Source organism: Pogona vitticeps, chromosome 1 (genome assembly GCF_051106095.1).
Source record: "Pogona vitticeps strain Pit_001003342236 chromosome 1, PviZW2.1, whole genome shotgun sequence".
Classification (NCBI taxonomy): Eukaryota; Metazoa; Chordata; class Lepidosauria; order Squamata; family Agamidae; genus Pogona; species Pogona vitticeps.
The window spans coordinates 100,689,335-100,699,694 of record NC_135783.1 but is presented as its reverse complement, the minus strand read 5'-3'; positions in this window follow the sequence as shown (position 1 = coordinate 100,699,694).

Genomic DNA, 10,360 nt, shown 5'->3' with positions numbered 1-10,360 from the left:
AGCATGTTAAGAGCGTTCTGGTAACTATTCATTCCCAGAAAGAAAACAGGGAAGCATCTGAGGAAAAATATGAATGCCATAATGAAATAATAAGAGGAAATGAAGCAAATGAGACAGCTGATTTAGTGGCTATAAGGAATCCTCAAGATAATACTTTTAGAAGGGAACAAAAAGAAGATTCAGCCCTAGAACAATACTTTAAGATGGTTAGAGAAGGACTGATAAACCCTGAGAACCCTGAAAGGTACTTTGTGGGAAAAGACCTATTATATAGAGAAGTCTTAGTAAATCCTAAAAGGAAAGGGAAAAGCCTTCATAAACAACTGATAATCCCTACTAAATACAGAGAAAGAATAATAGAAAAGGGACATACAGACACCTTTGCTGCTCATTTGGGGATCACATGCACTAAGCAGAGAATAGCTTAGAATTTTTACTGGCCTGGGATGTCAATAATTGATTATGCCTCCTGATATCCGGAAGCAGTTCCATTGAGAAGTATAGAAACAGAGACAGTGGCAGATGCCTTAATGAATTACATGTGTCGCATGGGCTTCGCTTCTTAGATAGTCAGTGATTTGGGAACCTCATTTACATCTAGATTAATGAAAAGGCTGTAGCAACTTTGTGGCATAACTCACATTATATCATCCCCATATCATCCCCAAACTAACGGATTAATGGAGAAATTTAATGGAACCCTCATGCATATGGTCAGAGCTTACATTGCAGAAAACCCCAATGACGTGGATCACAAATTGCAACACTTACTGTACACATATCGATCTGTGCCCCAGGAAAGCACTGGATTCAGTTCATTTGAACTGTTATTTGGGCAGAAAGTGTGGGGACCCCTAGATTTACTCTGGCAAAATTGGGAGGAACAAAAGGGGCAAGATCCTGAGACAGTGATCCAGTATATAGATAACCTAATGAACTCCTCGCAGCAATCTCTGACGTTAGCAACAGAAAACTTGCAGAGTCAGCAAGGGAAGCAAAAGCTATGGTATGATAAAAGGGCCAGAGAGAGCACATTCAATCCTGTAGATGAAGTGTTGATGTTGAAACCTATTAAAGGGAATAAAATGCAATTAAATTGGGCAGGTCCTTTTAGAATTGTCTCCAAAATGAGTGAAATAAATTATATAATTCAGGAGGAGGGAGACGCAAGTCGAAGAGTGGTCCATGTAAACATGATCAATCCTTACTATAGAAAGGAAAATCACCTGTACCATATCGAGACAGTGGTACAACGACTAAATGAGACTGGATTAACAGTGGAGGCTAGTAAATGTCAGCTGGGTAGCTCAGAATTAAAATACTTAGGCATATAGTAGGGGGAGGAATAATGAAACCCCTAGAATCAAAAATTGAAGTAATCAGTAAGTGGTGTAGACCTACGTCAAAGAAAAAAAAATCAGATCTTTCTTAGGGTTAATTGGCTATTACCGGCACTTTATACCAAATTTCAGTGAGATAGCTGCCCCTTTAACTATCTTAACACATAAAAGAAAGGCTGAAAAAATCCAGTGGACGAGCGACTGCGAGGAGGCCTTTGGGAAGTTAAAGATGGCATTGATGACTGGTCCTGTCCTGAGAGTTCCTGATTTCCACCAAGAGTTCACCATCTTCATGGACGTATCCAACATCAGGCTGGGAGCCATACCGAGCCAGGCGGATGACAAAGGAAACTATCATCCAGTGAAGTTTCTGAGTAAGAAACCACAGGTGGGCGAGAGACATCTGTCCACAATTGAATGCGAGTATCTTGCAATTGTATAGTCATTACAGAAGCTCAGGCCATACATATGGGGAAGACATTTTATTCTTTGCACAGATCAATCCCCAATTCTGTGGCTGAGAACTATAAGGGTGAATAATAGCATATTAATGAGGTGGGCCCTACTGCTACAGGATTTTGATTTCAAAATCCGGAATGTGAAAGGGAGTCAAAATGTAGTGGCCGACTTTGTCATGAAGACCAGAAGACTGATCAATGAAAAAGAAGAAATAACTAACTTATAATGTAATAAACTGGTCTAGTTATGTATAAATAAAAGAAGTAATTAAAAATGTAAATTTTTGAGGAATTAATGGTAAGTAGTGATAAAAGTAACAGTATTGTAGTAAAGAAATTGTAAGTAATGCAAATGTTGATTAATGTATTTTAAATGTGTAAAGTGATAAGACTAATATGTGTTAAATCGTAATCAACAATAACATGCATGCCTATACTGTGTAAAAGAGTAAGTAGAAATGTGATTTAAATGTGTAACTGAAAAATGTACTGAAATTATTTGAAATATTGTGAAGTGTTTCCTACATTGTTCATAAGGGTAAACTACTGTAAGTTTTACTCCATGTAACTAACTTTCCAAGCGGGGAGGAATGTGGCGGAATGCGCACATCACTCCTGTCCATCATATGGAGCTCATGTGCAGGAGCGGAGCCTATGATAGGACAGGAAGGACGGAGTTAGAGTGATAGTTAGACAGTTAGAGAGAGAGCGGGAATGGAAGTGAGAGAGTTAGGATGTTGAATTGAAAGAGCTAAGAGAGAGATTGGGAAGTTGGAGTGTTATAGAGAATAGGAAAGAGTTAAAAGGACTAGAGAATTGATAGATGGTCAAAGAATATTGTGAAAGTGGTTATTGCGAATAAAAGCACATACAAGCAAATGTGTAATCAAATCCAATTTAATGAATGATCCTCAACAACTATGATTTACATCTGTGATTTACATATCAACTAAAAGATCAGTAAACCTGTTGTATTGGCAGCACGTGTCTGAGATACATATATTTGGTATAGTGTGGACTAGATCCACTATTGGCAGCATAAAAATAGGAAATGCATCCAGAGGGTGGACCAGAGTTTGGGGAGAACAAACGAGGGACACTGGGGGGACACGACAAAGTGGTGGCCAGTGGCGGGATGCCACTGGGGGGGGAATGCGACAGTATTTTTCATTGATCTATTAATATTATCATATTCTCAGCATAATATTTGGAGGGAAATGTCCAGAATTAAATAAACCAAAACAACAGCTAAATTTTAGTATTATTTATTGGAAAAAATTAAATTAAAAACTCACAATGAATCAGCAGCAAATTGAAGTGAAAAGTTCTGTATTCAGTTTGCCTATTATTAGAAATGCACTTTCCCATTCTGTACCCAGATTGTCTGCTTTGCTTGGCATTGTCTCAGAAATGAGTTGCTTTTTAATCTATACTCAATCCATTTATTAAATTAAATTCTGAAGAAAACCTTACACTGGAGAAATATTTCTTATTTTTTTGCTAACTGGACCTTGCACTGTATTAATTTCCTCCATATTTTTGGCAAGGAAAAACAAAAGACCATTAAGAGCAATTTGCAAACTCTCTTCCTGAGCTACTGCGTGTCATTGATTGCAACTAAAGGCTTTTCTCTTGCCATTCATAGTTATGTTATTATGTAATGTTCTAGTCCTCAGGAGCCAGATTTTCTGTTATTGCATAAGGTGCAAATTCTATGTGTGTAAGCAAAACTAGAAGAATGAGGAAATCAAACTGGGCCTAATTTCTTAAAAAAAAACATGATGGTGTGGTTGAAAACAATATCTCACATGTCCTCAAAATCCCTTTCTTCTGATTTCCAGTACATGGAGGACATTAGAGTTATGACCCGACCAGATAGGCAGGATAATAAATAAATAAATAAATAAATAAATAAATAAATAAATAAATAAATAAATAAATAAATAAATAAATAAATAAATAAATAAATAAATAAATAAATAAATAAATAACTGCTGGCAATGAGCCCAATACATTCTAGGCAAAGTGGGGGGACACCACCATGGGGATCTTGTACCCAACCTAAAGGGATCATCAAAATCTCACAGACAGCCTTCTTTTTGAATGCTGCAGGAACTGTTGAGCTTCCACTACAGAACTGATGGGGTGGAGAGAAAAGAAAAAGAAAAGTGCCACCCACTCCTAGTTCATCTTGGTCAGATAATGAGGCCAGTCTCTCTTGCATGGTCTTTGTTATTTCAGCAGGCAAAGGCTTCTAGGTCATTCTGTATCTTTCACATGGCCTTATATCATAGAAGAGGAGGTACAGTGGTGCCTCGCAAGACGAGCGCTTCGTTTTACGACAAAATCGCATAACGACGAAGTTTTTGCTATCGCAAAAACAATCACAAAATGATGTTTCCTATGGGTTTTGTTCGCTTTGCGATGATCGGTTCCCTGCTTCCCTAACCGATTATCACAAAACAACGATTTTCACACAGCTGATCGGCGGTTTCAAAATGGCCGCCGGGTTAAAAAATGGCCGCCAGCTGTTTTCTGGGATGTATTCCTCGTTGCACGGGCAGCAAAAATGGCTGCACAATGGAGGATCTTTGCTGGACAGTGAGTTTCAAGCCCATAGGAACGCATTAATCGGGTTTTAATGTGTTTCTATGGTTTTTTTAAAATTGCCTTATGATGTTGTCGTTCTACAGCGATTTCACTGGAACAAATTAACATCGTAATGAAAGGCACCATTGTATTCTTTACTTTGTGCATTCATTTTTAGGCACTATCCTAGATAGCCTAAATCTGTGGAAATTTCATCATGCTAAATTGTCTGTGTACTATTACATGGACATCTTCCTAGCCCAGCTATTCTTTTGCCCAAAATGGGAACCCCTCACATTCAGACTCCTCACATATGACTTAGGTACAGTGAGTTACCTTAGATGCTTTTTGTTTTGTTACTATCAGTCCAGATAATGGGTTGTATTCTCTCTCTGGTGTAAGACTTTGGTTATTCTCCAAAGTGCAACTAGGTCAACACCAAAGGCAAAGTCTGCTTAAAGGTGAAGGTAAAGGTTCACCTTGACATTTTTAGCCCAGTCGTGTCTGACTCTAGAGGGCGGTGCTCATCCCGTTTTCAAGCCGTAGAGCCAGCGCTTGTCCGAAGACAGTTTCCATTGCCACATGGCCAGTGTGACTAGGGAACTCCGTTTTACCTTCCCACCAAGGTAGTACCGATTTATCTACTCGCATTTGCATGCTTTCAAACTGCTAGGTTGGCAAGGAGCTGGGACAAAGCGATGGGAGCTCACTCTGTTACGTGGATTCGATCTTAACGACTGCTGGTCTTCTGACCCTGCAGCACACAAAGGCTTCTGCGGTTTAGCCCGCAGCACCACCACATCCCACATACTTAGACTAGGTGCTGAATGTTCTTTGAAATTACCTTGTAAATACTAATGCTAAATCAAAGTTTATTTTAGCAAGCTAGCAATCTCTTTCTAGCATTATGACTTTATTTCTGCTTGAAGCACTTCTGATGCTTTTGCCTGGGGATTTCCAAATATTCCCCATACCTTTAATCCCTTTGTGATGGTGATCTGTGGTCCATCCTGGATTTGGAAGTAAGCCCCCCACTCCAGCTTGGACCATAGGGTATATATGCACTTCAGAGTCTTAAAATAGTTTGAATTCTATTGGATGATATCTGAGTTCAATAATCAAATGATATAAGATAAGGCACATGTTAGCAAATTATTGGCTCTATATAGAGTAAACCATTGTAATTAGTGGCCTAAATCCAATTGTTAGCCCCAACTAGAGTAGACTCACTTGAACCAGTTGGGAACAGGGTGAGTTAACACTTAAATATAATTTCCATTTATGTAATGGGTGTACTTTAATAGGAACTAATAATAGGACTTACCCAAAGGAACTTCTTGATTAACAATTTATTTCAGTGAGTCTATACTAAGTATGACTAAGTCTCAATCGAGGTTATTGCTACTAGCTGGCTTCCAACGTCAGACTGTACCTTTTTTCTTGACTTTTAAAACTCCTAGCCCAGAGGTTAGGTGATTCTCCCCGCCCTACTTACCTATTCTTTTCCTTTTTGAAAGCGAACTCTGATCTCAGAGTTATAATCTGAGAGGGTGAGAAAATAACAGGGCTTCAGAATTAGTTTCAGTCTCATCAGTCCTGTTGGTGAATCTAATTATCTGAGGTTGCATTAGTAGCAAGCAATTGCCCACAAGAGAGAAGGTAAAAGTACAGATGTAAAGAATATTCTATGAAACAAAAAAGCAAACATGGATTTCTGCTCTATCACTGGAATGGGAAATTAAAATCATCTTTTGACTTGTGCGGGATGCCCTGTAGTTCCTCATCATTAGTGTTAATCCCTTTAGGTCACTTAAAGTAAATTATTCAGCACACTCAATTCCTTGTATCTTTCAGATTATGAATGAATATTAATTCTAATATTTTAAAAACACATACAAAAGAGGAAAGGAAAGGAGTACAATTTGTACTGCATCATTTATGACCCTTTCTAAAAAGGGGATTTCATCTGGCTTCCCAGATCTCACTCAGTAAAGTTAATTTTATAAATACTAAATAGAGTATCAGGGTCAGGTGGAAGCAAGCCTGTGAATGTGAGAATACAACCCTGAGCTTCAACATTTTGCATGGCGGAAGCGCAACTGCATCCAGTGTGGCCTTTGGCACCATTCCTTGTGCCTAGAATTGAAATATCCATGGTCAGCATCACATGCACATGGGCACAGTCACCTTGGGATCTCTGGCGCAACATTTCATCTGGCATTTAGGGGGGAAAGGGGGGGGGTCAGCAAGATTCCACAATAACCATGGGGGAGATAAATATGTGTCTGAGTCATTCTGGTGGATTATGCAGCCAATTTCACGTTAATTAGAAACAGAACTGGTGTGAAATATTTTGCTGCCAGAAGCAGCGCTGTAAATGGCCATCCTGCCACCATAACTAACGCCCAAGACTGAACACTTTTCCCTCCCATGTCTGTGAAAATAGAATGGGGACCAACTGGCTGCCTCTTTCAGGAGGCCTCCGCTAGGCAGCTGCTCTAGTCTCTGTTCCCTCAGCTGCAACTAAAGAGGCCCACGAGGAGCTGCCACACCCTCAGATAATGCTAGACTCCCGATAAGGCCACCTAGCCCGTTCCTTACCTACAGTGAAAAGGAACGGGCGTAGACAGGGAAGGAGCAGCGGCGTCCATTTTAGGCAGTTCAGGGCTGCTGAACTGTGCCTTGCCATCGAAGGAGGGGCATTTGCCCCCATAGTCTTTCAAGAGCAGGGCGCATCCAGGCCACAGCATTCTGCTTCTCGAGGGGTTGTCCCTGTCAGTCTGTCGAGCAAAAAGAGGGCTTCGGCGGGGCGGTGGTAGGAGGCTTTTCGCTTATTTGTGCCACAGTGATACTTTCCCCTAGTTCACAGAGGAGAAGCAGCGTCAAGTCGTGTGCGAGGGGGAAAAATGGGGCGACTGAAGTCCTGGCTTTACAACTGGGTTGGATGCCCTTGCCCGGGGGGGGGGGTAGATCGGCCTAAGGGTTTTGCTGCTGGTTATGGTCAGGCCGCCGCCAGTCTCTGCTGGCTGGGAGGCCCAGGACGGCAGTCGTAGTCGCAGCCCGAGGGCCGAGCCCCGAAGCTATGAGCGCGCGGGGGCTCTGCCATTTTATTTTAATTTTTTTTCCTTGCCTCACAATGGCTTCATTGACTATTTATCGACGCCGCACAACAAGGCTGCTGTTTCCTCGGTCACACAGGGGCTCTTTCAGCGGAGAGCTCGCAAAGGCGAAATTTCGGAGCCCGTTGGGGCTATCCCTTTGCCGCTCCTTTAAGCGGCTCACCTCACCCCCAGAGCTCCGCTAGGGAGGGAGGCCACGTCTCTTGGAGGCCGACGGGAAGCCCTCCGGCGACCAAGGTCTCTGACAGGCCCAGAGGCGGCACGTAGAGGCGGCGGCGGCGGCGACGCTGCTGCGGCTCCTCGCCAGCCTCACCTGAGAGAGGAGAAGCCTCCGTGTGCCCGAGCATTCCCCGGGATGTCTGAAGGCGGGCCACCTCTTATCCGTCCAATCAGAAGGGAGTTAGGAAAGCCAAGGGGGGATCCCTGGGTGGGGGGAATGCCCGTCTCGAGCTGGCAAGCGGGGGAGGGGCGGCCGGGAAAAAGCGAGGGAAGAACGGCCTGCCGGCGAGGCTTGTGCTGCCGCCGCGGGCACACCGGGTTGAGGGGGGGGGGGAGAGAGAAGTGTGATTGTTGTGACGGGCGGCCTTTTGAAATGGAAGGGAAACCTCAAGGCTGGATAGTTGGGAGAAGCGGTCCTGAAGGCGACCGCCTCTTGGAACCAGGAGCCTCCTGGAATTCGCAGCGTCAGGCCCAGACGTCTTCTTCGCATTTTGTGAATGTTGGTTGTGGGCAGTTGGCTAGTGGGGAGGCGCTCTGCACACGCTCTTGTGAGAGGAGGAACGGCCCTCGCCTATAGATCGTTAGACAATCGATGTAGTGGCGCCTGCCCGGAGCCCTCCAGCCTGTCACAGTAAAGAGCCCTTCGAACCCCTCCATGCTCGGATGGAGAGGGCAACCTCTCGCCTGGTCAGCAGTAAAAGCGCCACTCGCCCTTTTATTCTTGGCTGACCGGCAAAAGCCCCCCCCCCCGACGGCTGCTGCCTCCTGGTTTTTCACCTACTGCCTCGGCCGCAGCGGAGAGGCTTTGAATGGAAATCAAAAGAGTTGCCATCCATCCTCTCAGGAACCGACTGAGCAGGGAATCGTTATTCACACTGCCTCCTTTTAGCTTCCGTTTCATTCTTAGGATCATTTGGTGATGGGCATGGGGGAAAGGACTGCGTTTCCATGTTGTTGTTTTTTTCTTTCTTTTTCTTTTTTGTTTTAATTAGGTCACATCGGGTACTGTTGCACAGTTATTCCCCATTCACTCAATCAAGGTGCAAAAAACGTGTGCTTCGGCCATACGGTGTTGTGGTGTGCTTTTTTGGCGTGGGGAGGGGAGGGGGGGTCGAATCTTTTATTCTGCGGCGTGAGAAGCTGGGGCGGCGAGATAGGCGTCGCCCGATCAATCCACACCCCATTGTACCCAGTTACTGCAAGTAAAGCCACTCAGTCCCACTGAGTTTCAGAGTCCCCGTCCCAGTTTCATCGCCCAAGTTATCTGGAAGACGCATCTTGGATAATCTCAGAGGCGTGCCGTCGATGATTACTTGCCTCAGTGAGGAAAACACGCGCGGCAGGTGCCCAGAGACCCCACATCTTCCCCGATTCATCGCTGAGTGCCGAATTTTAGGTAAACAGAAGCCGTGGGCTTCTGGCGAGCCAGTGGATGGATCGGAGCAGAAATCCGTGAAGTGTGAACAAGGAGGGTCCGGAAGCCTTTTTAAGAGACACAAGGGAGGTGGATCTGGTCCGCGGCGGGTATCAAGAAAACAGGGTCCGATTTCTCCCGGGCTGGACGCAGAACCGGTCTCCACGACCAGTGGGGATGTGGATGTGCGCCTTCTTCCCTGCTCGGTCCTGTGGCATGTATTCGGGGTTCTGGATTCCGAGACCGCCGACAGGAAAAGCGGCGCTGTATCTTTAAGGTTCTCTGCGCTGAACTCCCGGCAGGAGGCGTGTCTCTTCCTCGCTCGCTCGCCTGCCTCCGCTTGGCTGCTATCCTGCCGCCGCCGCCGCCGCCGCTTTCCATTGAGCTGGGCGCGCTGCCTCCGCTCCGTAGCCCAGACCCCAGTCCAACGGCAGCTCCGCCACTTTCTTGGGGAAAAGCCTCCCCCCTCCTCGCCCTGGTCCCCTCGGTTCAGAGCAGCGGACCAAGGTAAGCCAAGACCTCCGTAACCTGGCCTGGGATGTACAACAGGCTGCCGCTGCTCCTTTGCCTAGATCGCTTCGGGACGGAGGGCAGGGGGGCGAGGAGTGGGGGACAGGAGGGAGAGAGAGAGAGAGTTTCCATCGGTATTTCTTGGCATAAACTACCAGGGAAGGCAGAGAGGGAGGGACGGGGTAGAAGGCCAAACGCCCTCAAAACGGTGGGTGGATGGATCGCTCCTCCAGACACTTGGGCATCTCTTGCTGTGATTGAGAGGCGCTGCCCAGGTTTAGACAGGCAGGCAGGCAGGCAGGAAGAGAGCCGGGGCTAGCCAAACTCCGACAGAGGAAGCGTCTGTCTCTCTCCGATTCAGGTCTGCTCCAGCTCCCACAGCTTTCATCTCTCGGTCTGTGTCTTGCACCTCCACAGTTTCCTCCTTCCAGCAAAGCTAAGCCGCATTTACTTGACGTTAAGTTTAACTAGAATTGGCAAGACTTTTCCTTCGAGGGGAATACGACAGGGACTAAGCAGGAACTTTGCCTTTCCTCTTTCCCACCTATCTGTCTCTCCACCCATCCATCCATCAAGCCAACTCGAATCCGACACTTGGGTTGCTACCGAGAAGATTTCGCCCTCCACCTCCTCTCCTCTAATGGGTCCTCCGACGGGAGAGACCCGGGGAATCCTCCAAGCTTCCCGCTGCGCTTCGAGATGCTGGAAGCT